Here is a 20,684-nt window from a genome sequence, read left to right on the forward strand (position 1 = left end):
AGGTTAGTATCGGCTTGCTAAAACTACTCCAGATTGCCTGTATTGTAGACCATGTTCAGCTCCTCCATCCCCTCGGCAACCAGACGTGGTGAAACATCCAGCACCAGGCCTTCGCTCAATGAATCCTTGAGAACTGGTAGAATATGTGTGAAGTCCATGATATAGCCTCAGTGCCTGTGTTTACCCTGTTTTAAACAGAAAGGGGCGTAGGTGGCTCACATAGGGCACTGGAAGGGGCAGCATCCATGGCGATTTGGTAGAGGATCCCAATTTGTTGGCCACCGACGTGACATCAAGAGTGACCGACTGAAAGGTAACGTCTCGGCTACATCGGTAACCCTTTTTCCCTGAAGGAGGGAATGGAGACGTCACATCTGATTGATGTCTTGAAGTGTGGTCATCATAGTATAAGCGGAATATATTCTCTGTATATATTAATATATGCATAATATATGTAAGGAATAATTGATGACTGTCTGTTGAATTATTAGAAAAATAATGCGCACCTGAGGTTATGTGGCCAACACCACCACAAAGGTAATGTCAATTATTCCTTACATATATTATACATATATTAATATAATAAAGAGTATATGTACAAATCCCCCCAACTTAACTTTGCCCTACTTTCTCCACCAAATGTCTCTCACCCAAAGTTAAACTGTGTTGGATGTGACTTGCAGCCAAAAAGAAAACAGCCACTGGAGCATTACCTTTGTATTTTTTACAAATACAGTACAATATAAATACATATAGTACAATAAATCATATAAGAGGGTAGCAGAATATTTTTATACAGTACCTTTTGATGCAGCCCTGAACAAATAAAGACATAGGGCCCTATTTTAACGATCTGAAACGCAAGTGTCAAAGCGCGAAGCGCAAGTAACTTTGTGGGCGGGTCTCGGCGCTGTTGCTATTTTCCCGGCGGGATAAATGGCTCTTGCGCCCGGCGCAAATCTAAAATGGGTTGGTCTGAAGTAGCTTCATTATTCATACGTGTGGTTTGGGCGTAACGTGAAATAAACCAATCAGAGCGTCATCCAACATTCCCTTTAAAAGCAGGTGCGCAAGTTCCATTATGGATTGCTATTATTATGGCGTATTTACCAGGCGCACGCCAGGAGCGGTTCACAGCCGAGGAGACTGATGTTCTTGTAAGAGCAGTGAAAGACAGAGAAGTTGTGTTGTATGGGGATGGGAGAATAATTAGCCTGAATAATTTGTGAGCTAGTTTTATGCCTATTTTTTTCACATCTTCGTGGCACACCACAATGATTTCCGTCATCTCATGTGTTAATATTTTTTTAGTGTAACAATTTATGATTTGCAAAAATAACTGTTGCATCTGTGTAGATTACATGAGCAAAGTGTATGCGCGTTGTGCACGCTATACATTATGGCCAAGCATGCGCCCTTAAAATAGCATAATGAACAACGCGCAACGCGCCACTGACTTTAGACTAGGTTTTTTCTGGTCAGTGGCGCAATTGTTTAATGGAACAACAAAATAGCACCAGGGATCGTTTGCGCCGGAACACGCCTCCTTTTCTGCGCTGAACCGCCCAGGGAGCGCAAGTTCATTCACTAGTTTAGCGACATGCTTCTGTGGAGGGAAAAGCGCGCTTTGCGCGGGTGCAAAATAGTAATGACACATGCGTCGGTGTACAAAGTCAATTGCGCTGGGTGCAAGATAGGGCCCATAAAGTGCATAACCTGCTAAGGCAGGGTCACAGATCTGTACATCCCTAATAAATCAACAGCTGAAAGTCTTCACATTTTCCAGTAACAAAGGTAACGTTTGGCCATGAAGAATGCATTAAAGCCATACATTCGCTCCACCACCTCCCCTTCTGTTTGGATGAAAAAAAAAAACACTGTACACGTCTTGCAACTTTGATATTGGCATACTTTTTTTTCTTCTATCCCTTTTACCTTTTCCTCACACTTTCCAACTTTGTATGAACTTCCAATGAAAGGTTTCCTTTCTTTCTTTTTTTTTTCCGTCAAGCAAGGATGCTGAAGACTGGGCCTATTGATCAGTGCTTGGGCTGTAGGTAGTGTGTTGAACAGAAGAGCTTTTGAGAGATGGAGAATGAGAAGACATAGCAAGTAGTCAATTTATAGCAGTGTCTTGGAGAACACACTGGACCTCTGCTGCCAAAGACCTGCAACGTTTCATTATCTGGGCTCTGTAGAGTAGAACTTCAGAAAGTGATGGGAGACGATTCCTTAATGGAGTTCCAGTTCATTGAGTTAAAGCGGTTCAATATAATGGTAAGATGAGGCGCTCAAAGAGTTCACATGCACTGACCTTGAAAGTTTCAGAAAATTATTGTATAGTGGTTAAAGGAACAGTTAATCCCAAAATTAAAATCTGTTAGGAGTGGGAATCTAATTACTGATAGTGAAAAATATATAATTATACATGGCTTATTATGCAAACCCAATTCCAAACAAGTTGGGACACTGTACAAATTGTAAATAAAAACAGAATGCAATGATGTGGAAGTTTCAAATTTCAATATTTTATTCAGAATACAACACAGATGACATATCAAATGTTTAAACTGATAAAATGTATAATTTTAAGAGAAAAAAATAAGTTGATTTTAAATTTCATGGCATCAACAAATTTCAAAAAAAGTTGGGAAAGGCCATGTTTAGTACTGTCCTTCAACTTATTAGATGTATATATTTATGCTTTATTTCAGCTAAATACATTAATTTTTAAAGTACGTTTGTGAGATCTTTTTCACACCATGTGATACTATGTCTGTATGTGGGCATTTGTGTGTGTGTGTGTGTGTGTGTGTGTGTGTGTGTGTGTGTGTGTGTACAAACCCAATTCCAAACAAGTTGGGACACTGTACAGATTGTGAATAAAAACAGAATGCAATGATGTGGAAGTTTCAAATTTTAGTATTTTATTCAGAATGCAACAAATATTTAAACTAAGAAAATGTATCATTTTAAGGAAAAAAAAAATAGATTTGAAAAGTTGGGACAAGGCAATGTTTACTACTGTGTGGCATCCCTTCTTCTTGCTATAACAGTCTGCAAACGTCTGGGGACTGAGGAGACAAGTTGCTCAAGTTTAGGAATAGGAATGTTGTCTCATTCTTGTCTAATACAAGCTGCTAGTTGCTCAACTGACTTAGTTGAGCAACTAGCAACTAGTCTTCCTTGTCGCATCTTCCTCTTTATGATGTGCCAAATGTTTTCTATGGTTGAAAGATCTTGACTGCAGTCTGGCCATTTCAGTACCTGGATCCGTCTTCTACGCAGCCATGATGTTGTAATTGATGAAGTATGTGGTCTGGCATTGTCATGTTGGAAAATGCAAGGTCTTCCCTGAAAGAGACGATGTCTGGATGGGAGCATATGCTTTTCTAGAACTTGGATATAACTTTCAGCATTGATGGTGCCTTTCCAGATGTGTAAGCTGCCCATGCCACACTCACTCATGCAACCCCATACCATCAGAGATACAGGCTTTTGAACTGAGTGCTAATAACAACTTGGGTTGTCCTTGTCCTCTTTAGTCCGGATGACATGGCGTCCCAGTTTTCCAAAAATGTATTTCAAATTTTGATTTGTCTGACCACAGAACAGTTTCCCACTTTGCCATTTTAAATTAGCCTTGTCCCAGAGAAAATGCCGGCACTTCTGGATCATATTAAGATATGGCCTTGACCCTTACGCACATAGATTGATCCATATTCTCTGAATTTTTGGATGATATTATGCACTGTAGATGATTATAACTCTTTAAAAAATTGGAATTTTCTAAAAAACTCCTTTCTGATATTCGCCGCAGCATTGTGAAATTGGTGATCCTCTACCCATCTTGACTTCTGAGAGACACTGCCACTCTGAGAGGCTCTTTTTATACCCAATCATGTTGCCAATTGACCTAATAAGTTGCAAATTGGTCCTCCAGATACATGTCTGTGCTATTCCCTGTATCATCAGCCCAAAACTTGCTAGAATTACAAAAACAATAAATATATATAATATATTATAAAATGTTAAATCTTTACCCGCCCCAAAAATAAATAAAATAAATAAATAAATAAATAAATAAATAAATAAATAAATAAATAAATAATAATAATAATAATAATAATAATAATAATAATAAATAATAATAATAATAGATAATAATAATAATAATAAAGAATAATAATAATATATAATAATAAAAGATTTTCACATTACACTGAAAAAAGTGCAACAGCCCTGTCATTACTCTAAAGCACATTTTATACTTAATCTGACTTAAATTATTTAATTTTCTGTCTTGTTCTTGAGCTTAAGTAAATTATTTACTTTAATTGAAAGTAAATCTAAGTTTTTTTGGTTTAATTTAAACTATTTGCTACACATCAAATCAATAATTTTGCGTTCTGTGTAAACCACGTGACCACTGACGTAATCGAGGTTGGGTTTGAGAATTTTACGATCGACGGCCATCTTGTTTCCCCTCGCATCCAGACTGCGGCTGACAGCAGTTCCACAATATCGGTGAGTAACTATACAAAATGCTTTAATTTACTGTAACTGCATCTGATAAATATGTAAAGTTATATGATGCGTTTGAATAAGTTAACTGTTTTATGGGTGTGTTTTGTCACATGTACATACACCCACGCATCTTTAAATGGGCGGATTGCATGAAGTTACTGACACGTTAGAGTGTGCAAAGAATCATGGATCAATGAAAAATTAAGAGCTTGATTATTTTAAAACCGCTATTAGCCGCGAAACAGAACTGAAATCGTTAATCCCACAAGGGCTTTCTGTGCTTGTACACCGGAGGCACGCGCACGAGACCCACAGCGTCAGCACTGTCTCCTGCCGTTTGAATATTAAAATATATACACAAAATATGTCGAAAATGTGCGTCTTAATTAGCTTAAATATAACACAGTGACTTATGAATTAAGAGAGTGTAGACTTTTGGGAGTACATTAGATTTGAGTCAATACACTGAAAAAAAGTGCACATGGCATGTCATTACTCTAAAGAAGTCGTTAAAACGTTACTTGATCTAACTCAAAACATTACATTTTCTGTCTAGCCATCAGTGTTATGTAAATATTTGGTCAATTTAAAATTAAAAGAATGTATTGTTAGTGTAAAATATACATTTCTGTAAATTGAAATTTAAAATATTGGTTCCCATTGTCACGTGATTTATAACGTATTCCGGGGTCATGCGTGAGGACGTTCAGCATTCTTGTTAAACCGCATGGATGAACTCGGCGTGGTAAAACGTGAATAAAGAAAATTGGTAAGTAATTTTAAACGTACATCTGGGCCGTATTATTAAAATTATACGTGTATGATTTCATAAAATGTTATGTTTTACTGGTGTTTTACATACGGTTAGTATTAACGTACTAGTTTGACTGCTCTAAATCGTTTAGAAGGTTTACACGTTTCCCTCATTACAATGTTAAACCGAGTGGAAATAAAATAATACAAGAAAACTGCTTCAGGTGAGATGGATTGATATTGAAACGTAGTATAAAGACTGTTTCGGGTATGCTGGAGTGCAATACTGTACTGCTACATGTATAAAGTACATGCACGCTTCAGACACTTGTAAGTTATAGACTTAACGTTTTTATGAAGGTATATATTATGATGATTTTTATTGATTTATGAAACTCATGTTAGCAAGTTATTCGCTCTGCTTACTTGTATGGTCTCTCATTCATGATTAACATTAGCTTTACATGAAGGCCCAAACACATGTCTTCAGTGACATGCCTAAACACTTATTTTAACTCATTGTGTCGACCAGCATACTCGCAAATAAGTGATCTGTTTATGTGAGCCAGGTGGTTAATTCATTTTGTCTTTTGTAGGACGGGGTACTGCTGAACAACAATTAGGACAGGTTTTGAATAATCCAGTCACATGAAAAACGTAAGTAATTTGCACCATTTAATTTTTGCTTTGGAGGATAAGTCTTGTTATTTATCTTTCTTCTCTCCTATGCTCTACCTCACCATTCTCATTGGCAAGTGACTCAATGTGAAAATGTCTTGGATGCCCTAATTATATGTTTTGTTGTTTAATGCATTGTGTGCATATGTCTTTTACAACTAGTTCTCAAAGTAATTTTTTTTTTTTTTTTTTTCATAAGTCTATTTTCTGTTTCTCTTTCTTACAGATTAATGCAGAATTTTTTCGCATCACAACCTTACCTCTACAATCAAGATTTATGGCCTCTTTGGACAGACAGACAGCTCTCAGCTTCTCCAGGTTATTAGGAGCAAAGGTGGAGCCCTCCGTGAGAAAACTAAGGACACTATTAAAGTTATGGATCAGGTATTGGTTACATGCAAACAAATTTGCTTGTGGCGATCAATTTAGTAGTGTATTGGTCTAATAAAAACAATACATCTTGAACATTTTGTAGAGTTTGGACATAGACATCAGAAGAGAGTGCCTGCTGAAGTGCCTGATCACATACCTTGGTGAAGATGCAAGCTGTCTGATCAAAGAATACCAGGTAATGTAGACAATGTAAACTACTGAAATATTCTACAACCATGTTTGCCTTAAAGTTATATTTCACTACCAAATCAACATTTCCCTATGTTTTACTCGCCCTCAAAGCATCCTAACTAAATTTCGATTTGGTAGTGACATATCACTTAATAGTTAAATTACTAAATTGTGTTATCATTTACACATCAGCCTGTGTGACTTTCTTCCACGAATATGTCTGTGATTATCTACAATGGTCAACACATTGTACGAGCGTTTGCTTGTACAAAGTGTTTAAAAGCATTTTCAAAGCTAAAGAAAGTGTAAAAGTACATCTTCACCCAAAAATTTTCATCACTTACTCTACTCTTGTAATAAGCCGTTTACATTTTATTTTTATGCTGGACACAAATGAAGGTATTTGAATGAAAGTTAGCAACAGACGTTTGGACTCTACATTGACCTCCATAGTAGGAAAGCTAAATAAATTTTGGAATTTTCAGATGAAGGGATATTTTTTGTTATTATTTTTTTTTCACATTCTCTCAATTTACTCTCTCCTATGTTTTTAGGCTGACCAGAGGGAGGAAGCAGAGAGAGAATTTGAAAAGACCACCATGGCGTTTTTTGTGATCCGTGAAACTGATGCTCTTAGTCGTGCACTGGACATTTCCATTGTCATTGACGGTGTGGAAGTACTCAATTAATTGCCCTCTGTTGCATGTGCCTGTGCATGTGTATTTGTATCAGGATGTTATTATGACAAAATAAACTGTCAAATGTTTGATGCTTGAAGTCATTCATCTTAGTTGATAAAATTACACATTCTGAAAGTAATTTTTGTTTTCATATTACATCAATGTTTTAAATTGTATTTGTTTGGATATTTGGTTAGATAGAAAGTAAAAGAATTAAGTTAATACAAAGAAAAAACATTAAGACAAAGTATAATTTGAGATCTCATTAAACGTAAAAATATTATTTGATTCAAAGATACTTTTTGCTTTGGCTAAGTAATAGATAGTTAATTCTTTTCAAAGTAAAAATTTTAAGTTGATAAAAAGTAAAGTAATTAGATGTAACAAGTTGACGCAATTTTTTTACTTTGATCCAATGAAACACTTTTTTCAGTGTACTTAGAAAGAAAAATTCTAGTCCATTGTTCTGCATGTGTTTTATGGCCTTATTCAAGTGATTTAACATTTTTAGTTTTTCACTAACCATGCATAACATTTTTTGTTTTCTCAAAAACAAAATAATGTACATACATGCTTCTCATATAGTATTATAGCCCAGTTTGTGCTGATTACAGTGAGATTAGACTTTAGCCATTTAATTAAATGTTTATTAGAAACTGAAAAAAAACACAAATGTCAGGGCATGACAAAACTTCTCCAGGCCCCAGAAATACCCTCAGGCAAAAAAAAAAAAAAAAAAAAAAAAAATAAAAAAAATAAAAACATACCATATATATATATATATATATATATATATATATATATATATATATAAACAATAATCATTAAATTATTATAAAACATCACAGGTTTTGATCGATTCATTCATGGCTGTACATCATTCTTTTTGAAACTGTATGTAACAACAACTTAGTAAAAGGTAATGCACTGTTGCTGCGAAACCTCGAATATTTGATGAATTTGCATCTGTATTAATTCATACATGCACATCCAACTTTGCCTGGAAACAATATCTGACTCACCTTTGACTTTATAGTGACGGTTTCTGCATAATGTGCTCTAAAGCCTGTCAGGGAATACCTGTTTTATTTTCAATTGTTTCTGCATAGATGTAGGTTCTCCAGAAGTGTTTTTAAACTTGTTGGTGCTAAGCCCAGAGGTATAATAAACAATACTTTCTCAAAAAAATAAAAATAAAAATAAATAAATACAAATAAATAAATAATAATAATAATAATAATAATAATAATAATAATAATAATAATTCCCCTGCTGTGCTGGTGCATGGGGTCCTTCTCATAAATGAATCTGAACTGGTAGGTTTAACATTGTAAACTGACCAAAGGCTTTATGTAGTACAGCAAAAAAATATCACACCCTTTCTATCACAGTATGCTGCATACCTTCTTGTCCAACCCTTGTCATTTCTAGGCCGGACTACTGCAATGCTCTTCTAGTTATACTTCCATCAAGCACAATCAAACCTCTACAAATGATTCAGAATGCAGCGACACGACTGGTTTTCAATGATCCCCAAAAAAACAAGTTACACCTCTCTTTATCTCCTTGCACTTTCTACCGGTTGCAGCTCACATTAAGATAAAGACATTGATGCTTGCATATAGAACAGCCACAGACTCGGCACTCCTCTACTTCCACTCACTATGAATCAACATCCCCTCCAGAGGTCTGAGATCCGCTAGTGAGTGATGCCTCATGGTACTATAAAAGAGAGGCTCATCATCATCAAAAATAATAATAATACAATTAATAAAACCTCTCTTTATTTATTCCACCTCTTTTTAGCTTGTATTTATTTGAAGAATGTCTCAAACTTGGTATTACAAGCATTTCCTGTGTCTATTTTCCTCTTTAAGAAGAATCACTTTATGTATACCCCAATTGTAAGTAGCTTTGGATAAAAGTGTCTGCAAAATGAGTAAATGTAAATGTACTACTACTACTACTACTAACGATAATAATACTATTATTATTATTATTTTATACTTAATTCAGTCTCAACAAGCATCAATGTAATAAATGTGATTTTTTTTTATTCAACTTATAACTTAGACTTTAACAAACCTATAATTTATTAAATACTTATCAATTGACAGTGTTGTAATTATTATTATTATATATATATATATATATATATATTTTTTTTTTTTTTTTTTGAAAATTAATGTAATCTTCAAAAAGATTTTTGATGATTTTATATGAATTCATAGAACTATGAATAATTTGGGTTACACTTTATTTTGATAGTCCACTTTAGACATTCTACTGACTATAAGTAACTTTGTAACTACATGTCAACTACATATCAACTAAATCTCAGAAATTTGGAACTACATGTCTACTAACTCTCAGAGTAGACTGTTAGGGTTAGTGTTAGGGGTAGGTTTAGGCTTAGTATAAGTTGGCAATTAGTTGACAAAGAAAGTGTTAGAAGATATTTAGCAGACAGTCTGCTAATACTCTACTAAATGCTAGTTGACATGTAGTTGCAAAATTACTTACTGCTAGTAGAATGTCTAAAGTGGACTATCAAAATAAAGTGTTACCATAATTTGTCAGTCCAATGACTTAAAGGTACATAAATATGTCCAAGTATGTTTATATAGTGTTTAGTGCATTATTTTGCTGGTGCTCTCAATACAGCAATATTTTTTTTACCCAAGATATCGTTAGTTTAGTAATGAAGAACACAAGCCATTTTCATCTCTGTTTCAGCATTAGTAAGTTAATCTGAAATAAAGGGAGTCTGTTGAGGAAATTTTTGTTTGTTTGTTTTTTGTTTTTGCCATTACAAATAAGTCAGCGGGATGGTGTTATGCAAATCTAGTCTCAAGGGGACAACATGAACATGAAAAAATAAATCAATCAATACCGAGGACAATGAACGTGACTCGCCAAGCCACTTTCCTCCACTTAAGATGCCAAAATATATTCTGTGTCTGCAGAAAGCTGCATGCACCAAGGCCACAATTCTGTACCTAAATGCATTTATAATTTGATTTATACACATTTAAATGCATGTCCTTATATCAGACAACCCTGGTTTTAACTAACAGCTTCTGCTGGGTTTTATCCTCCAAAATGAAGAGACTATGCAAATGTAAACATATGTCTGTGCTATCCTGTAAGGTAATTGCGATAGCTTCAGGTCAATTCCCCTGCTGGGCAATTTATTGCGTGCTTAATTTATTACCTTTATCAAAGAAATTCCTTTCCGGCTCTTTTCCCCCTCCTTTATTTCCTAAGGCAAGTCTTTAAAATGTGTCAAATAAGCAGAAGGATGTTTCTCTGTGCTTGGTAAGCTTGTGAATGTGTGAAAGGTTATCAAGGTATGGAAAAATGAATTTGTCAGAATCCAAGGCGAATAGAACTGCAATCACGCATCACTCGGTGGTTGGGGATGTCAGCTAGCTGACAGTGATTTGGGTTTCCGTCCCGACTGGTGTGAGTCGGCACAAAACAGCCATTCAGAATCAGGAAGAACAATTATCTTCAGATTGCCGCATTTGATTGAGTTCATGACATTTTCCGAATCCAAATGCATTTGAAGCCATCAGGTTGCCGGCCTTGCATAAAGCAGTGCTTATTTCATGCTTTACTGTCACCTAATTGGGTTGTCTGAAAATATGCACCGTATTTGTCGCAGTATGCGGTTAATTGATTTAATTTATAAGCTCATGATATGCAATTGCTTTTGTCTAATTTGGAGCGATCATTGTTATGTTCGAGAGATAATAAAGAGACGTAACTAATGGTGGAGATTAGAGACATAAATGAAGGTGCTTTACCTCTATCACCACATAATGAGACAAACAACCCTGACATTATTAAGGTTTTTTTTTTTTTTTTTTTTTTTTTTTTTTTTTTTTTTTTTTATCGTTTCATTACCAAATGCTTTCAGATTGAAGTCTTTCATTTAATTCAAGTCATGAGAAAAGTATTTGGACTAAGTTTCTTTTGAGTAATGCTTAGCGTTTTTGTGTAATAGACCCAATTTTGTGCAAATAGCAAAACATAATGGTGCATAACTTCAGATCATGCCATTGAATTTTCTGTCTCATTATATACAATGTGAAGTAGTCCCCAAATGCATTTGGACACATGAGACACACTATACAATGCATGAATTTCATTACATTAAATATACAAAATATGAAACCAAGTGGAATATTATTTTTTTATATATATATATATATATAAAAGCTTTTAAGCACACTTTTCGAGCAAAACATTTCACAAAAACACAAGTGTGACAGGTAAGAAAATTATAAAAAACAATAGACATTCGGAAAGCTCTGTACTTTGTCAGTGAGGAAGAGAGAGAGAGAGAGAGAGAGAGAGAGAGAGAGAGAGAGAGAGAGAGAGAGATTTTTTTAACAAAACAACTTTATTAAATCACTTTTTGAATTCATCAAATATTAACACCACAAAACATCTCAAAACAACTCTCCCTCCAGAACATTACAGACAGCATCTTTATAACACCACTGCTGTACAAAAGTTTCGACATCATTAATTGCTCTATAATACCTAAAATCTATTATAATCATAGACCTTACAAATGGTTTAAAATCTGGCAGAATTTCATGACCATGCACATTCTCAATTTTGTTTATTCTTGTAGTAAGTATAGCAAGCTTTGCTTGACCCACTAAGAAGTTAATTAACTGCCATTTTATCTTTTGCTTCTGGCTATAACCAGCACCCAGAATAAATTTACATTGGGCATATTCTTCTCCACACTCTACTCTCTACTCAACAGATCAAATAAAGTCATTAAACTTTTACATTCCATATAATAAATACAGTATTTCTACATCAAAAACAAATACACTTGTCATCAACACTGGGATTAACAACAGAAACAAAAACATTAAAGGTACAATTTGTAAGATATTTGCAGTAAAATATCCAAAAACCACTAGGCTAGTGTTATATATTTGGTCCAGCTGATTGCTAACAATATCTCTAATGTTTTCAACTACTTGTAAATCATGATAAAATTCCCTGTTACAATAAAACCTTCACAATCATCGGGAAGAAGGCGGGAACAGGCGGACAATCAAATGAAAGCTTTAATAATAAAATAAACACAAAACAGTTTACACAAACAAAATCAAAACATAAAATAACACCCAGGCCTGGTCCTCTCTTGTCCTTCACTGTCGTCGCTCCTATTTTGTATCCTTCCATCTCCTCCGTGGGACTCGAGACCGGTGGGTCGAACAGGTGTCGCTCATTTCACAATCACTCCACCAGCCTCGCCCCGTTCCCACGGCTCTCGGCCCCGCGTCACTCGTCACATTCCTATTCTAAACAGTGACACAGGGCAGTGCAGTCACCTGTCAATGACGTTAGTTACACTTTGCTACAGCCTTTACTGACGTAGAAACCACATGGCAACAGTGTCGTAGACCAATGCGAAAGTAGTGTCTAGCGTCCAGTAAACCACTTGCTTGCTTCAAGCAGTTCCTTATTTACTTTTCTTGCACGTCTGATCCATAGTCTGATCGCATCTTTGCATTGACTTTGTATGTAATCTACTGCCGCAAATCGTTGAACTAGCATTTGAAAATCATGACATCAAACACAACATTTATAAAACTTTACCTCATCCTTTAAATCCATGGTTTATATTTCTGTCTGATTGATGGTCGTCAGCGGTTGGGTAGATGACAACAATCATTCCACTTTCCTTCTTAGCATCATCACACCACGCAATTGTTATTGTTTTGGCAGTGCACCCTCTCGTGGCAGGTCTTACAACCTGTACCTTTCAGCTAATTTCTTTTTTTATTGGATATCATTCATTTCTTGTTGCGCCACACTGCTGATTACAATTAAGCATTGTAAATTTGTCCAATGGACGTTTTCTTTAGTATTAATACATAAAACATATTTTACATCATCGCTTAGCTCCTCTGATGCTGATCATTCCGGTTTATCATTCCAGCGTTTAATAACATATGCGTGCTCCCGTGCAAACATTTGCTGAACAGCGACCTCTGGACACAGTTTTCACTAGGTCACCAATTTCGGCACATCACCAGCGCCGCCGCAGCCACCATTTGTTTAAAGCAAACGCTGGCAAACATCGTTCACGACTTCTAGCTTAACAGAAAGCGTTGTTTTTATACACACCAACTCAACTTTTAGAATACTTTAAAAAATAAAATAAATGAAAACTGACACAAAGAAAAAAATAAGAAAGTACAAACAGACAATTATTTTACATAGTCCATTTTTTTCTACAGAGGTTGTGCAGAAAACACTGTTTAATATTTAGATTAGAGGCCAAAATGCAAATAAAACATTTAAACAATATAATTTCAAGTGTATGGAGAGAAAGTGATGTTAGGTGTGATAAAACTCTAGCATCATTTGTTTACAGATCTAACATAATGAGGTTCAAGTGTTTTTAAGAGCAACTCAAGTGCTCAAATACCTTTCTGTCTCTGTAAGATGATCTCTTCAGCCTTGCATATTACTGTAACTCAGCAGAATTTCCTTTGCATTAGCAGTGGCCATTTCTTCCTGCATTACACAAGCAACCTAGTGGATACCAGCCTGTCTGTTTTTTTTTTGGGGGGGGGGGGATTTTTGTTGTTGTTTGGCAGCACTGGCTCTCTGAGAACATGAGAAAAGGCAAGTTTCAGTAGGCAGAAAGCATCCTGGGAGAACTCATCCGCCAGTCTGTTTTGTGATCTTCTGCCCAGGAGCTTTGAGAAGGGCCAATTTTATCAGATACTTCAAGCATTACATGACATGTCCTGTTTAAAACACTGGCTCTGAATGAAAAGAAAATGAAGACTGGTGACTGATAGATACGGCTGACCGTGAGGCTCAAGGGATGGGAGAGGCTTTTGCACTTGAAGCTGCTATTTATCAATTTGAATTCCGACATCAGAGACTGTGAACATGCTAATATGTGATGTTAACATCAAGCACATTCACTTTCAGATTTACCTGGACCCTCAAAACGAAGAAACGATCCAAAAATGCAGAAACATATCCGAAACAGTGGTTTTGTGCCATATCTTAGCAATTTTACTCTGATAGTCAAAGGTCTTGGTAAAATCCTATACATTACACATACCTGCTGTTTAATATGTAATGTGTCGGTGTCTCAACATGAACGGCATTATCTAAAATAAAACATCAACTAATGTAAAGAATAAGTAAATATTCTGTGATGCCAACCGTGTCACTAACAAATACTTTAATTCATAAATATTCTTTTTGCATGAACCTGTAACCCCTCCCCCATTGAAAAAATAAATAAATAATACAATTTCATTCAGAAAAAATAAATAAATAATAAGTATTATAATTCCAGTACATTAGAATGATTTCTGAAGGATCGTGAGGCACTGATAACTGAAGACTGTTAAGAGTGCTCTGTACAAATTAAGTTAAGATCAAATAAATAATGCAGAGAAAATATAAATTAAAGGTTTGCTTGATTATTTGATTATTTATATTTGCAATATATTGCAGTCTGGTTCATCCAAGAATTTAGGTATGTAAGTTTGTATGTATGCATTTATTTATAATGATTTTAGTTTCAGATAAAATAAGGCTGCACAAGCACAGCATCTGATTTTGGATTAATGTGTTTTAGTTGAATTTATTAATCAATTCTTGTTCAAATAAACCCACATTAAATGAATACTGTAATGTCGTGCCTCAGTTTCATTCATACTTTTCCCAGCATTCACTGGATCATGAATAATTAATACGGTTACATTGTTTGACTGTTTGCCAGAGTAGTAATACATTTGTTGTTGATTTTGTTGGTACGTTTTGTGTTTTGATATCAGTATGGCTTTGTTCCTCTGTCAGCCTTCTTGTGATGTACATGGCAGAAAATTCAGTTTCTACAATATTTACAGGTAGTAGTAGCTTATCATTGGTGATCAGTTCATGTGCATATGACAGAAATTTTCAGAAAAATGAATACAAGATGTAGTCAGCCTGATGATGAACACTATTAACACCAATTATTATTTTATGGAATCACACTTGAAGCAATAGTTGGTAGTTCTGTATGTTGTTTCAATGTTGGCATAATCTGAGGTCCTCAGAGGGGTTGTCATCATCTCTTCTCAGGTGTTCTCGATCCAGACTGGAGATTGTGTAAATTCTCATAGCAAAAGAGAGAAACATAATTAGTGTAGCTGCTGTTCCAAACAAGTAAAATGTATTAGTTTAGGAGCCAAATGTGAAAAAAGCTCTACCTCCTTTAGTGGACTTTGCTATCCTAGGAACTACCAAAAGTCCAGTGTTTTGACCTTAGCATGATGGTTTGTAGCGTGGTATAAGGCTAGTATGATGGTTTGTAGCGTGGTATAAAGCTAGTTAGGTACGCAGGAGCTAAACCATTTAGGGCCTTATAGGTACACTGTAAAAAAAAACTGTAATTTTACGGAATTTTACTGTTTTATTTTACAGTTTTTTCCACGTAATTTTGAAATACAGTTTAAAATTGTAAAATTACAGAAAGAGACTGTAAATTTACATATCTTATGTAAAATCACATGAAAAACATGTCAATGTGCATAACGTCCCAAAAATATTTTTGAAGATTTATTTCACATAATGCGCTATATTTATATGTAGTATGTGCAGTATGTGTGTGTGTGTGTACGTGTGTGTGTGGCATTAATAATATAATGCCATATTTTTTAATAGATTAAAAATATAAATAACAACTGTACAAAAGTTAACGTTCATTATTATTATTATTATTATTATTACTATTGATATAATATGTTGTATATGTAGCCTACATTGCGTGTTTGCATAAAAGAGCAGGTTAATCCTTTTTTGAACAGGTTTGTTGAAAAATCCTTCTCGAAAGAATCGTATTTCCAAAGTACTGTCAACTGACCACATCTTCTTCCGCTTGTCAAAATAGTTCTGCTCAGTTTGGTGTTTTATTACGGATTTATTCTCATAGTACCGTTTCATAATTTGATATAATAATATAATAATATGCTGATATTAAAATTAAAAAAAATAAAAAATGTAATATTCGAACTGAAGGAATTCCCGCCCTAGCGCAAGGACACATTCTCCTCCAAGCACGCAGTGGAGCTGCTGCGCGCGCAGAAGGAATAACTCGACCTTCAGTTTCACGGTCAATCTTCAATCTGAGGCGAAAATAAGCAGGTAAAGTTCATGTTTTCTCATTTTGGTCATTACTAAATGCTATTTCTACTATATATGAGTTCTAAAATTTAGAATGTTTACCTTTTTGAATCGTTAAACCAGTATTTCAAACTTCGGCGCTGACCAGTGCCGTTAGTCGTTAAGTGTGGGTAACGTTAACTTCTAATGTTATTTTGTCCCTGAGGGAAAAACAGGCTTACTTTAAGGAAAGTCGTTAGCTGGTTGTCTACGATACTGTTATTAAATATTATTATCATTTGTGGTTTAAGAACTCATAAATTTAACAGTTAGCTCAGTTAATGTTAAGTTCGAATATGTAGATGTTGCCAACTTTACCGAACTTCGACGCATAATGCAGTGTTTTTAATCAGTTTTGATATACATAATAGTAGGCGTCGTCTAAAAGCAAAAAAAAAAAAAAAATCATATTTTTCGAGGCGAGATTGGATGAAAATTCTGAATTTAGAAACAGACTCATTAGGACCAGCGCTTAAAGTGACGCGCGATTTGAAACGTTATGTTCGTCTGCATTTCTCCCTCTTCAAGCACTGGTTATTACGCTTGTATAATGAAATTCACTTAACTACTTTAATTTGTCTGCATGTTTTACTCTTTTACTTCCAGATATAGTCTTATTGAGGGTCTGAAATATCGTTACAGTCAGTATTTAATCACTTTTTAATAAATTATTTCTGTTGGTTACCCTTTATATCTGTCTATCGGTTAAGCAAATATTTAAAATATTAAAAGTGTTTCAAAAAGCTGGTGAAACCATTGACCAGTTAAAATTGTGAATGAAAAAACAATGTCTGCAGTGTGTCATCTGAGAATTCATATAACCTTGTAATCTTGTAATCTACGCCTAGGGAAAAAAGTTTCACAACTTCTGTTTTAATCACCCTTCTATAATTAAAGACTGTTATAGCTTATAGGGATTATTGATAGACTCACTGATAGGGATGAACAGGTGGCGCAGATAAGGTTCAGAACCATAGATATAAAACATTTATCAATATATTTCTTTGTATTTTTGTAGATTTCCTTAAAATTTCACATTTACATGCTTTTTTTCTCCTTACAGATAAGTTCAGTGAGTGCTAAAACCATGGTCAACATGAAAGGGTGAGTTGCAAAATGCAAAGATGTTCACATATTACACTTGTAATAGTTGTGGTGTTTATGGTTTATGAACTTTATGTTTTCTGTTCACCCAGTCATAGTTAACGACCACATCACCATCTTCTGCAACGCTCTGATGTTTGCTTCATACAACTGCTTGAACATTTCATACCCAGGAAACCAAGGAGAAACGCAAGAGATTGTGCAAAGGTAAAAACACACACTCATACACTCACTCTCACACATATCACACTCACACGTGTGTTCTCACACACACTCACACTTTTTCAACACACACTGAATTACGCATCCTTACATACACTCACTCTAACACACACACTCTCACACACAGTCACACACGCACCCACACACAGTCACACATGCCTACTCACACACACAGACACTCACATACACGCAGTCACACACACACATCCTCACACTCACATACACATTCTCTCACATGCATTCTCACACACACACTCAATGTCACATATGCATCCTCACACTCTCACATATACACACGGTCACACACACATCCTCAAACTGACACACTCTCACATACACACACTCACAAATGCATCTTCACACTCGCACACTCACGTCCACATTTGCACACATGCATCCTCACACACACACACACACACACACACACTCACTCTCTCAAATGCATCCTCACACTTACATACTCTCAGATACACACACTCTCAGAAACGTTTCCTCACTCATACACACACTCTCACACGCATCATCACACACACAGTTACACAGTTTCACATACTCTAACAAATGCATCCTTACACTCACACACTCTCACACACGCATCCTCACACACACTCTCACACACATTCTAATACAAACATCCACACACTCTAACATAGACAGTTACACATGCAACCTCACACACATTCTCTCTCTCACACACACACACTCTCACACGCATCTTCACACACAGTTATACACTTTCACATATTCTTACAAATGCATCCTTACACTCACACACTCTCACACACGCATCCTCTCACACACACTTCCTTATACAAACATCCAAACATTCTCACATAGACAGTCACACACACTCTCACACACACTAACATACTCTCACACGCATCCCCACACAACCTTCTAGGGCTGCATAATTAATCACATGCGTTTTTCAGGCGTGTCTCGTCATTAAAGTCGGTCCTGTGATTAGTAGTAAATATCCATCACCTGTTTTCAAATTAAGCAACATTTAATAAACAGAGCTGTAGTTCACTGACAAGCTATGCAGTATCCTGTTCATAATCTAATGCGATTCATCTGCAAATGCATCTGACAACTGCATGTGGTTAATTGTGCAGCCCTACATGCATCCTCACACTCTCATCCTCACACAACACACTCTCTTACATTGTCACAACCTTCTTAGTCTGCCTCACACACAACTACCTCTCACATACTTCTTCACAACATCCACCACAAGCATGCCCTTTACAAGTTCTTATTGTTCTGCTTTTATTTTAAATATATTCACAGCATATGGTACAGTCCATGTTTTATTACTAAATATGTTTTTTTTACTCAACAGATTCCTTTTTAAGATGAACCCCGAGAAGGGATCGAAAGTGGAGAAGACCACATCGAGAAAGAAATCAGCAGTCAGTCCAAAGGTTCTTTCACTGATTAACAAGATTGCGGACTTTGAAAGGATGGAGTAAAACTTGGAGTGTCAGATCTTCCTACATTGCCTAGCAGAAATTCTTGACAGTGTCAAAGACTTAAAATACTTGCTGATTATTTGCTTTCATGGTTGATTTTTTTTTTTTTTAATGCATCATCTGTTGTCAAGATGAATTAATCTGTTCACAGGTGGTTCAGTTTTAAGGACAAATTAATTCTTATTTTTTATTTGTTTACCAATTTGCTATATTGTTGCAGTTTTGAACAATTCTTTTGTGTGTTGTTGCAGTTATTAAATATATATATATATATATATATATACTGTTGCAGTTATGAAAAAAAACTGAATTGTATGTGGTTGCAGTTGTGATCTAATTTAAACTTTTGGGCTTATTTTTTTATTGGAATATTGTTGCAGTTTAGCTATAATCTCTATACTGGTATATTGTTGCAGTTTTGTACAAAGAATATTAGTAAATTGCAGTCCTGAACAAACTATTTGTATATTCTTGCAGATTGGTCAATAAATTATTAAAACACATTTTTGCACTTACGGCTGATTATTTGAATTAAAGCAGTGTTCAAACTTTATGATAATTTAATGGTTTTTTTCTTATTAACTTTCCACAATATTTATGTAAAACATCTTATCAAACATTAAAAGCTGAAGAAAATACAGAAAATATGTAAAATTACAGCAAAAAACTGTATTTTTGAATTACGGAAAATTACTGTTACTTAATGTGCACGTTATTTAACGGTAATTTTCCGGCACCCCAGCTGCCGGAATTTTACCGTTTTTTTACGGGATTTTTTTTTACAGTGTAAGTAACAATAATTTGTAACTAATTCGAAACTTAATAGATAGCCAGTGCAGAGACTGTAAAATTGGAGTAATATGATCATATTTTCTTGACCTGGTAAAGACTGCATTTTGGTATACATTTAGCTTGTTTATTGAAGATGCAGGACAACCACCTAGTAGTGCATTACAATAGTCCAGTCTAGAGGTCATGAATGCATTAACTAGCTTTTCTGCATCAGAAACAGGTAACGTGTTTCATAGCTTGGCAATTTTTCTAAGATAGAAGAATGCTGTTTTGTAACATGGGAAATATGGTTTTCAAAAGACAAGTTGCTGTCTAATATAACACCCAGATTTTTTACTGTAGAGGAAGTAACTACATCCTTCTAGCTGCAAACTGTAATCCACGAGATTCTGTGTACTGTTTTTTGGTCCAGTAAGTAATATCTCTGTCTTATCCTAATTGAATAGGAGAAAATTATTGGTCATCTAGTCTTTTAAATTTTTAACACACTGTTAGCTTAGATAATTTAAAAGTTTCATGTGGTCTTGTTGATATATATAGTTGAGTATCATCAGCATAACAGTGGAAACTAATCCTGTATTTTCTAGTAATATTACCAAGAGGCAACATGTATATTGAAAATAGCAGAGGCCCTAGGACAGGTCATTGTGGCACTCCATATTTTACTGGTGATAAATGAGAT

The 20,684-nt window shown here is 35.1% G+C and overlaps 2 long non-coding RNA genes across 3 annotated transcripts; both read left to right on the forward strand.

The window, feature by feature from the left end:
- Positions 1-4,436: 4,436 nt before the first annotated feature.
- Positions 4,437-7,288, forward strand: LOC128007555 (uncharacterized). 2 transcript variants are annotated; one of them, XR_008179416.1, is made up of 5 exons: positions 4,437-4,527; positions 5,877-5,937; positions 6,185-6,342; positions 6,434-6,526; positions 7,077-7,288. It is a non-coding gene; the product is annotated as an uncharacterized LOC128007555 (long non-coding RNA). The 2 variants fall into 2 exon arrangements; XR_008179365.1 differs by lacking the exon at positions 4,437-4,527 and adding an exon at positions 5,164-5,296.
- Positions 7,289-15,638: 8,350 nt separating this feature from the next.
- LOC128007714 (uncharacterized) lies at positions 15,639-19,713 on the forward strand. Its single transcript, XR_008179517.1, has 4 exons — positions 15,639-16,394; positions 17,476-17,516; positions 17,609-17,723; positions 19,081-19,713. It is a non-coding gene; the product is annotated as an uncharacterized LOC128007714 (long non-coding RNA).
- Positions 19,714-20,684: the final 971 nt, after the last annotated feature.

This window comes from Carassius gibelio, chromosome A1, assembly GCF_023724105.1.
Source record: "Carassius gibelio isolate Cgi1373 ecotype wild population from Czech Republic chromosome A1, carGib1.2-hapl.c, whole genome shotgun sequence".
NCBI classification, from domain to species: Eukaryota; Metazoa; Chordata; class Actinopteri; order Cypriniformes; family Cyprinidae; genus Carassius; species Carassius gibelio.